The following is a 12379-nucleotide window of genomic DNA, read 5'->3' on the forward strand; positions in this document are numbered from 1 at the left end:
CCGAGAAGGTTCAGACTCTTGATCCAAACGTGGACAGGTTTTAAAGGAATATTACCACATTACCTATGTGTAATGGGCCAGAAGGGTTCTAATGAATTATCTCCTCCTCAGGGAGAAATGTTTGATTTCATTGTGAAAACATATGGACCAAAAAGCACCGAGTGCATCAATGAATGGGTTAAAGATGTACATTTTCCTGCAGAAGGTTTATATGTTTTACGATTTTACAAAAAGGTCATTCATTTCAATCTGTAGTCCAACTTTTCTTTACTTTTATTTTCTTTCTTTTATTGTGCCACTGCAATGTCAGTCATTTTCTACCACTTATTCTATAGTGGGTCACAGAGAAGCTGGTGCCCATCTCCAGTAGTCTACAGGCGAGAGGCAGAGAACACCCTGGACAGGTCACCAGTCCATCACAGGGCAGCACACAAATAACCACACACACACTCATTCATACACCTAAGGGCAATTTAGAGAGACCAATTAACCTAACAGGCATGTCTTTGGACTGTGGGAGGAAGCCAGAGTACCCGGTGAGAACCCACGCATGCACGGGGAGAACATGCAAAAAACCCCCAGCCGGGAATCGAACCCAGGACCTTCTTGCTGCACGACAACAGTGCTACCAACTGCGTCACCATGCAGCCTGCCACTGCAATGTATTTTATTAAAATGTTTTCTTTTGTCATCATGCTAAGCACTTTGAATTGTCTTGTTGCTGAAATGTGCTATACAAATAAACTTATCTTGCCTTTTAATGCAGAGCATGTAATGACCTACACAATAATGGGGAAAACTGCTGACTTGATACTTGTCCAGAAGTCATTGATTCCACTCACAAGGAGGGTAAGCTTCAAAAGGTCATTGCTAAAAAAACTGGCTGTTTCAGAGTGCTGTATCAAGCATAGTAATAGAGAGACAATTAGAAGGAAAAAGGTTGTCAGGAAAATGCACACAAGCAACAGGGTTATCCTTGGAATAACTGTGAAGAAACACCAATCCAAGGGTTTAAAGGAGATTTACAAGTTGTGGACTTCATCTGGAGAAAAGCCTTCAGAGCCTCAAAGTACAGATGTATCCAGAACATGGGCTACAACTGTCACGTTCCTGATGTTAAGCCTCTCCTGAACCACAAACTATGTCAGACGTCTGTGTAAGTGGGCTGTCGATTTGGGGTGCCAAGTCATCTGCTGCTGTTGGCCCACTGTGTTTTCCTAAACCTTTAGAGCACTTCATGATTCCATCTCCTGACAAGCTTTATGGAGATGTAGATTTGATTTTCCATGTTGCCAAAAGCACCAATATTTGTTTTAATTATCTTAGAATTACAGCTTTAGTGGCCTGCTTACAGTTCTGACCTAAACCCTATAGACAATCTATGGAAGGAGAAGATGAGACACCAGATACAACAAAGCTGCTATTAAAGCAACCTTGACTGAGATGCAATACATAGAGAGATACAGTAGATGGCGCCAAGTGAAAGAAAGTTGCTGATCTGATAAAATTTCAAAAGCTGTGGAGGGGACTTTGCATTTCAGGTTTGTACATTTAAGCCTGTATACCACTGTAATATATAAGTAATATCTGTGACGTACACATGAACGTCATTTTGTGTAGTAAAAATATAAGAGCAGAAAAATAAGAACATTTTGACCGTGGACATAAAATGGTCCGAACCTCTAAATATTACAACATTCCTGTGTAAAATACGCACTTATTGTTAGCGGACTGCTGTTAAACGTCCAGCACTGATCCTGAATGTGCGGAGCTGAGTTGCGACGCACAACAGAAGTGCGCCGCGCTCCCAGGTCGTGATCCTGCTTGGACAGGAGGGATCACACACCGTACCAATTCACCGGCAGATGCGGGAATTCAAACAGAGCATATGACAGAAACCAGCTGAAGCCTAAGATTTTGTTTTTCTTCCCAGACTATTGGTGTTAGTTGGAGTAAACGCGTCGGTCGCATATCTGTGTGTGAGTCTCTGTGTGTGTGTGTGTGTGGGAGAGAGAGAGAGAGAGGGGGGGTGAGTGTGTGTGTGTGTGTGTTTCCCTCCTCAGCGCAGAGGCGCCCTGCACTACAGTCTGCTGACACGCCGGGAGAACAGTCCGCTCTGCACCTCCGAGTCACCGGACTATATGTGGATACAAAGGCCGATAAACGCATCTCCAAGCGGAATAGTTCAGCGGGAACAGCAGCCTTCGTGAAGACGGGTAGGTGGACGTTTTGGTACCTAATTTACAATATATCTGGTGAAAAGTGACATTTTAGTTGTTGTTTTTTTGTTATTTCTTAAAATATGTTTTAAAAAAAACGATGAGATAAGAGAGGAACTTGTGTTGATCCAGACCGACCGAAATAAATCAGATCATTGTTGGTTCTTTCAATTCATGCACTCATAATCTTTTATATTTTAAACACTGATGTTAGACGTAGTCTGTATATTAAATCTTCTGTGCGCATATTATTGAAGCCATAATATCCATGAATTGTCTGTGCTGTTAAACCCAGCATATGGCAGAAAGTGTCCAGATGAGGAGACAACTGGTGTCTTGTGTGTGTGTGTGTGTGTGTGTGTGTGTGTGTGTGTGTGTGTGTGTGTGTGTGTGTGTGTGTGTGTGTGTGTGTGTGTGTGTGTGCGTCTGTGTGTGTGTGTGTGTGTGTGTGTGTGTGTGTATGTGTGTGTGTGTGTGTGTGTGCGTCTGTGTGTATGTGTGTGTGTGTATGTATGTGTGTGTATGTATGTGTGGACGGTTTTACGGTAATAAAAGCGGACCCCGCTCAAGACGAGGCCAGTTCTGAGCACAAAGACTCTTCTCAACAAGTACAGTACAGTGGGCGCCTGCTTGGTGCTGAGGCAGCGATTGTGTGTGACAGCACCATTATTCACCAAGATGCCTAATTGCACCATGCTGCCCCGGATAGATGCACTGTCTTCATGATAAGAAGATAAGAATTAAGGCAAAAGCCAAGTGCTGATGCCATTTGGCTGGACACCCGTTCTTCACTGTTGTTATCAGACTACAAAAATCTCTTGTTGCATTTAGTCCACTGCTGAGTTTAAACACACAGCATTTGTCTCTTTGGTGCAGAGATACAGAACAACAATTGTTTTTTCTTGCAAGTTCCTTCTGTAGCAAAATGGTCGAGAGTTACATTTAAAATAGTCCCTAGAAATGTACTAAAATAACATCAACCTGTCCAGGGACTACAGGTGGGAACTAGCATTTCTGCTACAACCTGTCACCATTCATCTTTGCTTTTAAAAAAGGTAAATGAAACGTTATGCATTGTCCCTGTGTAAATAAAAAGATCATCATCAGCATCAGAGATTTTGTGGCCGATTTCTGATCACAGATCTTTAAAAGCTCTGATTTGCCGATGCTTCTCTAAACAACTATAAATAAAACACAACATTATCTCTCTTACTGTATACATTTAAACTTGAACTCGAAAAACTCAAATTCCAGAAATATAGTACATTTCTGGTGGATATGGGACTGAGTTGTCTGTACAACTTTTCAATCCTTATCTATTATTAATTATTTATATTTGGGCATGAAGCAGTTTCACACTGTGAGTTTGACAGATAGCTGTCAGCGTTACACAGCTCTGCAGTTAAACAGGATTTCACTATTCTTTCAAAACAAAAACGGAACAGATAGATATAGCCAGCCAAGAGAAAACTGTCCAGTCAACAGTCAGTTTCTCAGTCCATCTTTAATTGTACATTTTGTTCAATGTGCATTTGGTCTACTCTTAAATATGATCTTAAAAAAAAAAAAAAACAGCTGATAAAAACACTGGTTGTGGTTTTTGCATGTATGCACAAAGTGGTTGTTAATAATGTATATGTCTACCAAAGAAGAGACAAATTTGAAAGCATCACATAACAGTTTCAAGAGTTGGATGAAATAGGTATCATTGGTCTTTCTACTAAAATGATTGGATAACTCATCTCAGATTTGTCCTCCTGAGCACCTAAGAGAAATCAATACAGGACAGGATTTTATTCTGTGGTTGTGTGTGGTTAAAAGGGCGTCTGCTGGAGTGCAAACATAATACTTAGCCTATTCCTGGAAACTGAATAGAACAAACAATTTAGCTAATGTGTGGCAGAACTGTATTTTAGAACTCCAGGGGGTGCAATGTCAGACCATCAAATATTGCTGCCTCTCTGTCCAGATTCAATTCCTTAATGCACTCTGTGAGGTTGAGATCTAATAAGAAGTGGAAGAACATCTTCAATAATGAAAGCCCACCTGCATCTGTGCTGCAGAGAGCAGCTGGGGGCTGAGAGGCTTCATAAATAACAGAGACCAGATCCTGACATGTGCTGCTCCAGCGTCTGGGAACTGCCAAAGATGCTGTTCTGGCCAAGTGAAAGGAAGGGGGGGCAGTTTTAGTTTGAAGTCATCAAGGAAATGTAACCACTTCAAAAAATTTTTACTCAATTCTGCAGAGAGAAACAAAAATTATTCATATGTACAGAGTATGCTGGATAATTTAGGCAGATCACTAACATATTTCTGGAAATGTGTCATTCTCCTGTGTAAAATTGTGTCATGAAGCTGTATCTTTATGAGGCAAATTAGAATAATCATATTAAACCCAGACATAAAATTCTATGTTGCTGTCAAAGGAGCATTGTTGTCATACAAATTTATTTCCTTTGCAGGACTTGAACAAAATTCTCCATAAGTATTAACCTGCATTCAAGCAATTATCCAGAGCATTTTGCATTCTAATATAGTCTTGATGCTCAAATAAACCTTCTGCAAATATTTGGGTACTGTCTTGCACACATTATCCATGAGTTTTAGCTTGAACACTTGTTGATTTGTAGCTGTAGTTTGAATACAGATAAACAACAGGAGATTCTTTCTTCTGAGGCACAATCTAATTCATCTGAACACATTCCCTGTTGCCTTCAGGGCTTCAGGCTGTCCCATCTATGAAAAGATAGCTCTGTGTTGAGCTCTATGGATTGACCGAGCAGACCGCGTGACTCTGCCGTTGCGTCTCTCAAAGAGTCTCATGAGCGTGACTTATTTAGTTCAGAAGTCATCTCCAAAGAGCTGCTTTCATTCGGTCCATTTGTACAGAGAAGAACTAGGCAAAGTCAAAAGCAAACAACGGTGCTGTTCATGGCCCTTAGGTCAGCAGGGGGCCCAAAGAGGCTTTCACTCCTCACAGATGACATTTTATTTATATTTATGAAAATTATTTTAAATTTTGCATCAAAACATTATGAACAGAAATTTTAAAGGAATTTAAATTTAGAATTTCTGGACCGATGTACAAGTTTTAATCATTAGAGATGTGGCTGATCTGATCCAACACCCATAATGGTACTGACACTATTGTCCTTGGATCAGATATCAGACTAAGGCCACTGATCTGTTCGTTGTTTCAGACAGCATGGTCTTATGTCGCTGGATGTCATATTTTGACCAGTTTAACTATAAAACAGAAGTTTTATTTTTTTACTTGATTCCTAAATGTACTCAGAGTCCTAAATGTTGGGAGTCTGTAGACTGTCACGAGATATGAATATTTACAATCCAGAAGTTACATATAGAGGCTGCTGTTACAGCTAACAGTGCTAGCAATGCACTCTGTTTCCATTCTCATTGTTTCACATCAAAAAATGTTTTAGGTCTAAATGTGAGAAATGTAGAGGATTTTGTGGAACATCAGATCTTATCACATTGTCACAAGTGTTTTGAATAGTTTTTCTGTTTATTATTTTCCTGGTTATGCTTTAGTTTCATGTTTTTCTAGTTGTATTTCTATTAGTTTGTATCCTTGGATTTTTGTTCTGCTCAAGTCACGTTTTGTCCTGTCAATCAACTTTATTCGGTTCACCTGCACCTAGCTAATCTGTCTTCTTGCTTCACCTGGTTCACACTCCATAAATACACACCTGTTCTGTCATTCGGCGCGGAAACATTTTCTGGATCATGCTCATGACTTGTTGTCTCGATCATGCTCATGTCTTGGTTTTTGGATCACTGTCTCTTTTCATGTCTGTCCTTTTTGATCATGCCAAACCTGTTTTGCTAGCCTGCCCATGTCTGTTTTTGCCATCACCCTCAGTAGTAAGTTTTTGTTAATTAAATCATTTCATTCACCGTCATACTGCCTGCTCGTCTGCATTCCGAGGTCCTTCGCTAAACTAACCTTAACACACATGTTTGAAGTGTGTGTATCCATTTTTTAACCCCCATTGTAAATACTGCATGTTCATTGTGATCAAAAGAATGGGATTTATAGTGTTCTGCTGGGTTAGGACAGGGTATGTAACTTTGCCATGTGTCACTATCTCTTTTTTATTTTTTATTTAATGCATATTTAGGGATCAGCTCCATGCATACTCCCAAGGGGTCAAGTAAATATCAGCTGAACTAATCAGAAAGTAGGTCAAGTTAAAATTTTAACTTTCAAATTGAAGTATATGTCATGCCATGGTGAGTTAATCTTGAGCAAACTTGTGGCAAGGACGAACTAGTGCTGTATACATGGTGCGTGGGAGCTGCGAGTCTCAATTGGTGAAATCTTTTATCCAAAAGGATCCATGGCAGCCTGGCTTTTGTGCTGACCAAATTGTGTATTCTGCACAATGGTGTGAGGGGTATATTAAACAATAATATTTAGAGGTGTTATATGGTCAACATGCAAACATTCAGGGTTAACAACTTTTAAAATATATATTAATAATGCTATGGTGATTGGTGGAGGATTGATTTAACTGAAAATGGGGCCCCGAATTAAATGTTTTGGGTTTTTTTTTTGTGTCTTGTCCAGCTGAGTTGCACTCAGAATTGTTATGCCAAGTGCCAAGAAGAAGCTCAACAGATTTATGTTCACAAGTGGAGCGTTACAGCTATCGCTATAATGCTCCGCTTGATGTATAATATGTAAAGAACTTTTTTAGGAATGGCTTTGGGATTATTTCAAATACAATGGACACAGAGACACAAAAGAAAGGGAAAAAAAGAAAGGGAGAGAGATAGGGCAAAAAGTAAAAAGAGAGAGAAGGAGATAAGGATAGAGTAAAGAAAGAAGGATATAAAAAGAATACAACATAATACCCTAGAATTCTGCTTCTACACCTGCATATATAAGTATGTGTATATAAGGTTTCTCCATAAGAATATTCAATAGTGGCCGTGAGGAGCCACAGACCTACCTCCCAGGATCACAGGCAGACATGGAGGAGATTGGAACCGCAGACACCCAAAGGCCTCCCAGAGCACGGGAGCACTTGGAGGACCACTGTGAGGACTACTGCACCCCCTCCAGAATAGAGCTTAGGAGAGACCTGGGGGAACCACCCAGCTACCACAGTGCAGAAGCACCAGGGGGCCGCAGGAATAAGACCACAGGCCCAGACGGCAGCGGCTACGCCGGAGCAGTTCCGCCTGTGGACCCAGAGACCTAAGACCCGGGGACACACAAACCCCATGGAAGAGGCTCAACAAAGCCAGGGGGCCCAGGCCCCGCCAAGCAGCCCCTGGGAGTGAGCCGTCACACACCTTAGAACCTAGCCCCAGACACACTGGCGGGCATAGGCAGCAGTCACCGATAGGGAGTGTGACGAAGGGGAAATAGGTCCCGCATTTGATGGGGGAGCAACAGAGCAGACACCACCAAGACCCATACCCACACCGGACCACCCGGTACCAAACCAAGATGGGATAAACTTACCCACCAAACAGTCCCCACCATGCCCCAGCAAAAACATAACATAACTGCCACTGCTAGGTCAGCCCAGGTAGAACCACTGACTAGCTCAGCTCCAATGTCACCATCTGGATAATCCAAATGCAGCGACTTTACATCTGAAAAGGAACGCAGCCCCCCACCTTCCATGCTGCAACCCCTGCGCGGCACCCCCCAACCTGCCACACCAACACGCCCCTGGATGCAAGGACGACTGTAGAAGCCCACCGCAGAGCCTGCTCAACCGCTCAGCCAACGGCAGCAGTTCCAGCCCACCTGTACATGAGAGAGAAAGAAAAAAAAAAAAGAAAACATGCATTCATGCCAGTCAGGTACCCGCACCCGGGCAGAACAACTGCCCCAGGTTGAGTTGAACCAGCCACCCGCCCCAGCGCAGGCACAAGACACACTCTACAGCACTGCACCCACCCATCAAAGCGAAGCCACACTCCTAATTACCCCAGCCCAAATCAATTCTGCTTAGAGCCCCATATAATCTTGGGCTGACTGTGGCACAGAAAATCAGTAACGAAATAACGATATGTATATGCTAAGTACAGCACTCTAAAATAAGTCTTGTACATCAAGCAAGAAAGCTAAAAGACTGCCTTGGTGACAGTAATCTGCTTTGCTCCGCAGTACACTAAATTGAGGTTTTCTTTTCAGCTGGCCATCTGCATCTCTGAGTATGCGCGCGTGTGTGTTTTCTTTTACGACTAAGAGGAAAAAAAAGCTTTTTATCCCCCTTCAGCTGGCAAGGCCCTGAAATATTTAACAGGGACTGCACTATTTTTGGGTTTGTGCTCAGTTTGTTTTGAAGCTTATGTAATATGTAGTTTCAACACAACGTGCATAGCAATGTTTTATCACAAGTGCCACTCCATTGGGTTTGCATACATCTGAATGAAAAATGCTTGAAATGGTATCATTTTAAGCCAAATAAAACACAGAGTTGGACTTAGAAGGAAGAAAATAAGTCGCAGCACCAACTGTTCACTAACAAATTGAATTGCCATGTTTGATACAGTATCTTATGTGTCAAGGAAGCAGAGCCAGACCAGATTGTCTCCTGTTCATTGTTTCTAAAAGATATTGATCAGCTCTTTCCTTTTCCCTCCAACCGTTTCCGTCCCTCCTTCTTCATCTCTGAATTTGCCTCCCCTTTTCCTCCCCTTCAAATCTGCTCTCCTCTCTCATCCTGAGGTGTCAGATTATCTGACTCATGCCCTGGTGTGGAGGATGGGAGGAAAGCAGGATGAAAGAGGAGAAAGAAAAGTCATTTTGCAGATATAGGGGGTGACCTTCATCCAGTAAGAGGGATGGGATAAAAGCTGGAGTTAATACCCTGCCATAGAGTATTCTCTGTGGTGCAAGAAAGGAAAAAAAAACAACACAGAGAATGATATATGAAGCTAATAGCGGCTATATAATAATAGAAGGGATGCATTTTTGAAGCAAAGCAAGTAATCAGAAAATTCTAGAGGTTTATGTGCAGAAATAAGCAATCCTGTGAAGCTACAGCAACACTTTACTCAAACTCAGTCAAAGGTTTTTACATTAGTACAGCCTCTATTTTCAGACAAAAACTGGTAATTTAGAGCAAATTGACAACTGGTGTACAGGCTTGAGCTCCAGTCCACCTACACTAAAACTAAAGCCAGCGGTAATTCAGGCTCAGACAGTGTCACTGTGTGTCTGGAACCAGCAGCCGCTTGGGAGATAACAACTGACAACTCAAAAACACGGTTCTGCAGGGTTCATTATCCACGTGTTTTTTAGTAGTTTCAACTCTACTGGCAGTAACAAGAATGAGGAAGAAAGTTGGATTTACTTAATCAGAAGATGGCATCTTCTGCAAAAACATCTGGACCCAATCAATTCTCTTTAATAGGTATGTGCTTATTGATAGGCTTAAAGTAAGGATGAATTAGAATTGCTCTCTTTTGAAGACTTGACTATGAAAATATAGAGAGAAAGTGTCTTAGCTTTTCGTCAGATTTGACCAGAGAGGTTGGATATTGGTTACGCAATGTCATGAGCACTACTTGGATATTTTATATTATTACTTTTTTTTTAAATTCAGTAATTAGAATTCAATAAAATTTAGTTTATTTATATAGCACCACTTCACTACTAATCAACTCAGGGCACATTACAAAGCAAAGAGGTCCAGTTGCCACCTAGTTAAATGGAAATGTATAATCAAATAGATACAGTTCATTCCAGTACAATCCAATCATATAGTCAGACTCAAATTTCCCTGTATTACATTATAATAACAATCCAATAATACGTAGTTATAATGTAATACAGGGAAATTTAGATTATTGTATTATACCGTTTGGTAAAAGGTTACGAAGAAAACCTAATATTTACATACATTGCATGAAAAAACAAATATTTTTCCTTACTGTATCAAAGTAAATCAAGCTAAGCTTTTTGGGGTTAACATCCGGTTCAATTACCAAAGTTATTGTGTTTGCCTAATTGCTAAATGAGAAACTTTTTACATTCAGCAGTTTACATGCATTGCCTGAAATAGAGTAGAATTTCTTTTTAAACTGTATGACTTGTGTCAAACACTTTAGGTATCCTTCCACAATGTTCTCACAATAGTTTGCAGGAATTTCAGCCCATTCCTGCTGACAGAACTGGCGTAACTGAGTCAGATTGAAGACCACCTCACTCACAAACACTTTTTCAGCTCTTCCTATGGAGACTACAGTCCAGGGTTTTTAATGGACACTGTAAATCATGGACTTTGTGATCAGCCACTTTGTAACTAATTTGACAACGTTGTTAAGGCCATTGTCTATTTGGAAGGACTGACTGATGATTTGAGACGTCTTGCAGTGCAAGATTCCCAGAACATCATGCTGCCACATCCGTACCTCAAGGTCAGATGTTCTTAGGCTTACAAGTTTTCACGTTTTCCTCCACATGTAACAAAGGTCCATATGGCCAAACGCTTACATTTTAGCTTCATCAGATCAAAAAATTAAGGTACTTGTGTGTGAGTCTATTTGCAATTGCAATAGCAGGAATAGTGCCCTTTGAGCCCATGTTGGCACAGAACTAGTTTTACTGTGGATAATTTCACTCTCCCACCAGCTTTATCCATGATGCTGATGGTGGTCAGAGGGCCTGGTGGTGCCAATTGTATTGCAGCCCCCCTTCTGTCCGTCTCCTCCAGGGCAGCTGTGGCTACAGTGTAACCTACAACTGTCAGTGTATGAATGGGTGGGTGACTGTTTGTAGTGTAAAGCGCTTTGGAGTTTGCGGACTTGATAAAGCACATGCAAGAGCAGGTTATTTACCATTTATCATTTTCCAAAGTCATTTTGCTTTTGTCCTGACATTGATTTCTACATTTTACATAAAAGCAAATCCATCTGGGACAGAGAATCTGTCTCAATACTAAAGGAAATGATGGCTGGACATTTCCATGCTGTTTATACTTACGTATAATTGTTTGAACAGATGAACGTGGCACCTTCGGGCATCTGGAAACTGTGCCCAGGGATGGACCAGACTTATGAAGGTCCACAATTCCCTTTCTGATATCTTGCCAGATTTCTTTTGGTTTTGCCATGATGTCACATAGACAAGCAGCATGTGCAAGGTGTTGCATCAAGATGAATCCACAAATATGTCTCTAGTTAACTCAAACATTGTGAATTATCCATAATTGTAATCATAAGTAAAGTCATGGCATCAACATGTTTTCAAATTCTGGAATTTATCAGATAAAAATAATTTTGGTAATAAAAAATCAGTTTAAACAGAAACATTTTTGTTTGATTTATTGTTTGAGAGTGAGAAATAAAAGTCACGTGCCGTTTTAAAGAGTCTATGTAAATATCTTAGTGCAGCTGGGCCGACTGCATCAAGTAACTGACTTTGCAGCAATCCCTCCTCCTGACCAGCATGCATTCAAAAACATTATTGCCTGAATTTGCATCTGTTTGTGAGGAGGACATTTTCAAATAGGAGAACTAAAATTATTTCCTGTTCAGTTAAAAGGCATTTACTTCTGGAACAATCTAAATGTTTTATATAACAAACATGGAGCTCCCAGCTTTAACTCAGTGGATTTCACATTTAATTGCTGAATATAAATCAGAAATCTCTATTTTGAGGGGTTTAAATATAAGTCAATATTGATATAAGGAAACTATATTTTTGCACACATTGACTTCATGAAATCCGAAGAGAGAGAGACTCATCAAAGAATGGGATTCCACATTTGTAATGCTTCTTGGCTGCAGCTGTTGAGAGTTGTTTGTGGGTCTTGGAATCTTTAGACTTGCCGTCAGAGAGTAAAACACTTTACTTTTATTAGGTTCAGTTCAAGTGACTTTAGGATTCGTCCTGTTTAGAATAATCAAATTCTTTGCCTTTAGGACATACTGGGTTGCTTTAGCAGCTTTTAATTTTGTACATCTGTACTGTGAGGTGCCACCCAATCAGCTTTATGGTATATGGTTGAATCTGAGCTGACATGTTTCCATAAGCTGCTTCTGTTTTCTGTCATTTAATCAATAAACTTTAGTGACCTGGGACCTCTGGTAGCTGTGGGTGTTCAGATCATCTTGCTCTGCTACATGTTTTATAGGTGATGTAATATGCTGTTTCTCCTGCATTTAAAGCA

General features: G+C 40.7%; 1 protein-coding gene across 1 annotated transcript in view; it reads left to right on the forward strand.

The window, feature by feature from the left end:
* Positions 1 to 1748: 1748 nt before the first annotated feature.
* The window catches only part of LOC124874744 (poly(rC)-binding protein 4-like), a 61526-nt gene continuing 50895 nt past the window's right edge, over positions 1749 to 12379 (forward strand). The window contains exon 1 of the mRNA XM_047376240.1: positions 1749 to 2216. The gene's annotated coding sequence lies outside the window, so the exon portion shown is untranslated. The remainder of the gene's footprint in view (positions 2217 to 12379) is intronic.

This window comes from Girardinichthys multiradiatus, chromosome 1 (assembly GCF_021462225.1).
Source record: "Girardinichthys multiradiatus isolate DD_20200921_A chromosome 1, DD_fGirMul_XY1, whole genome shotgun sequence".
Lineage (NCBI taxonomy): Eukaryota > Metazoa > Chordata > Actinopteri > Cyprinodontiformes > Goodeidae > Girardinichthys > Girardinichthys multiradiatus.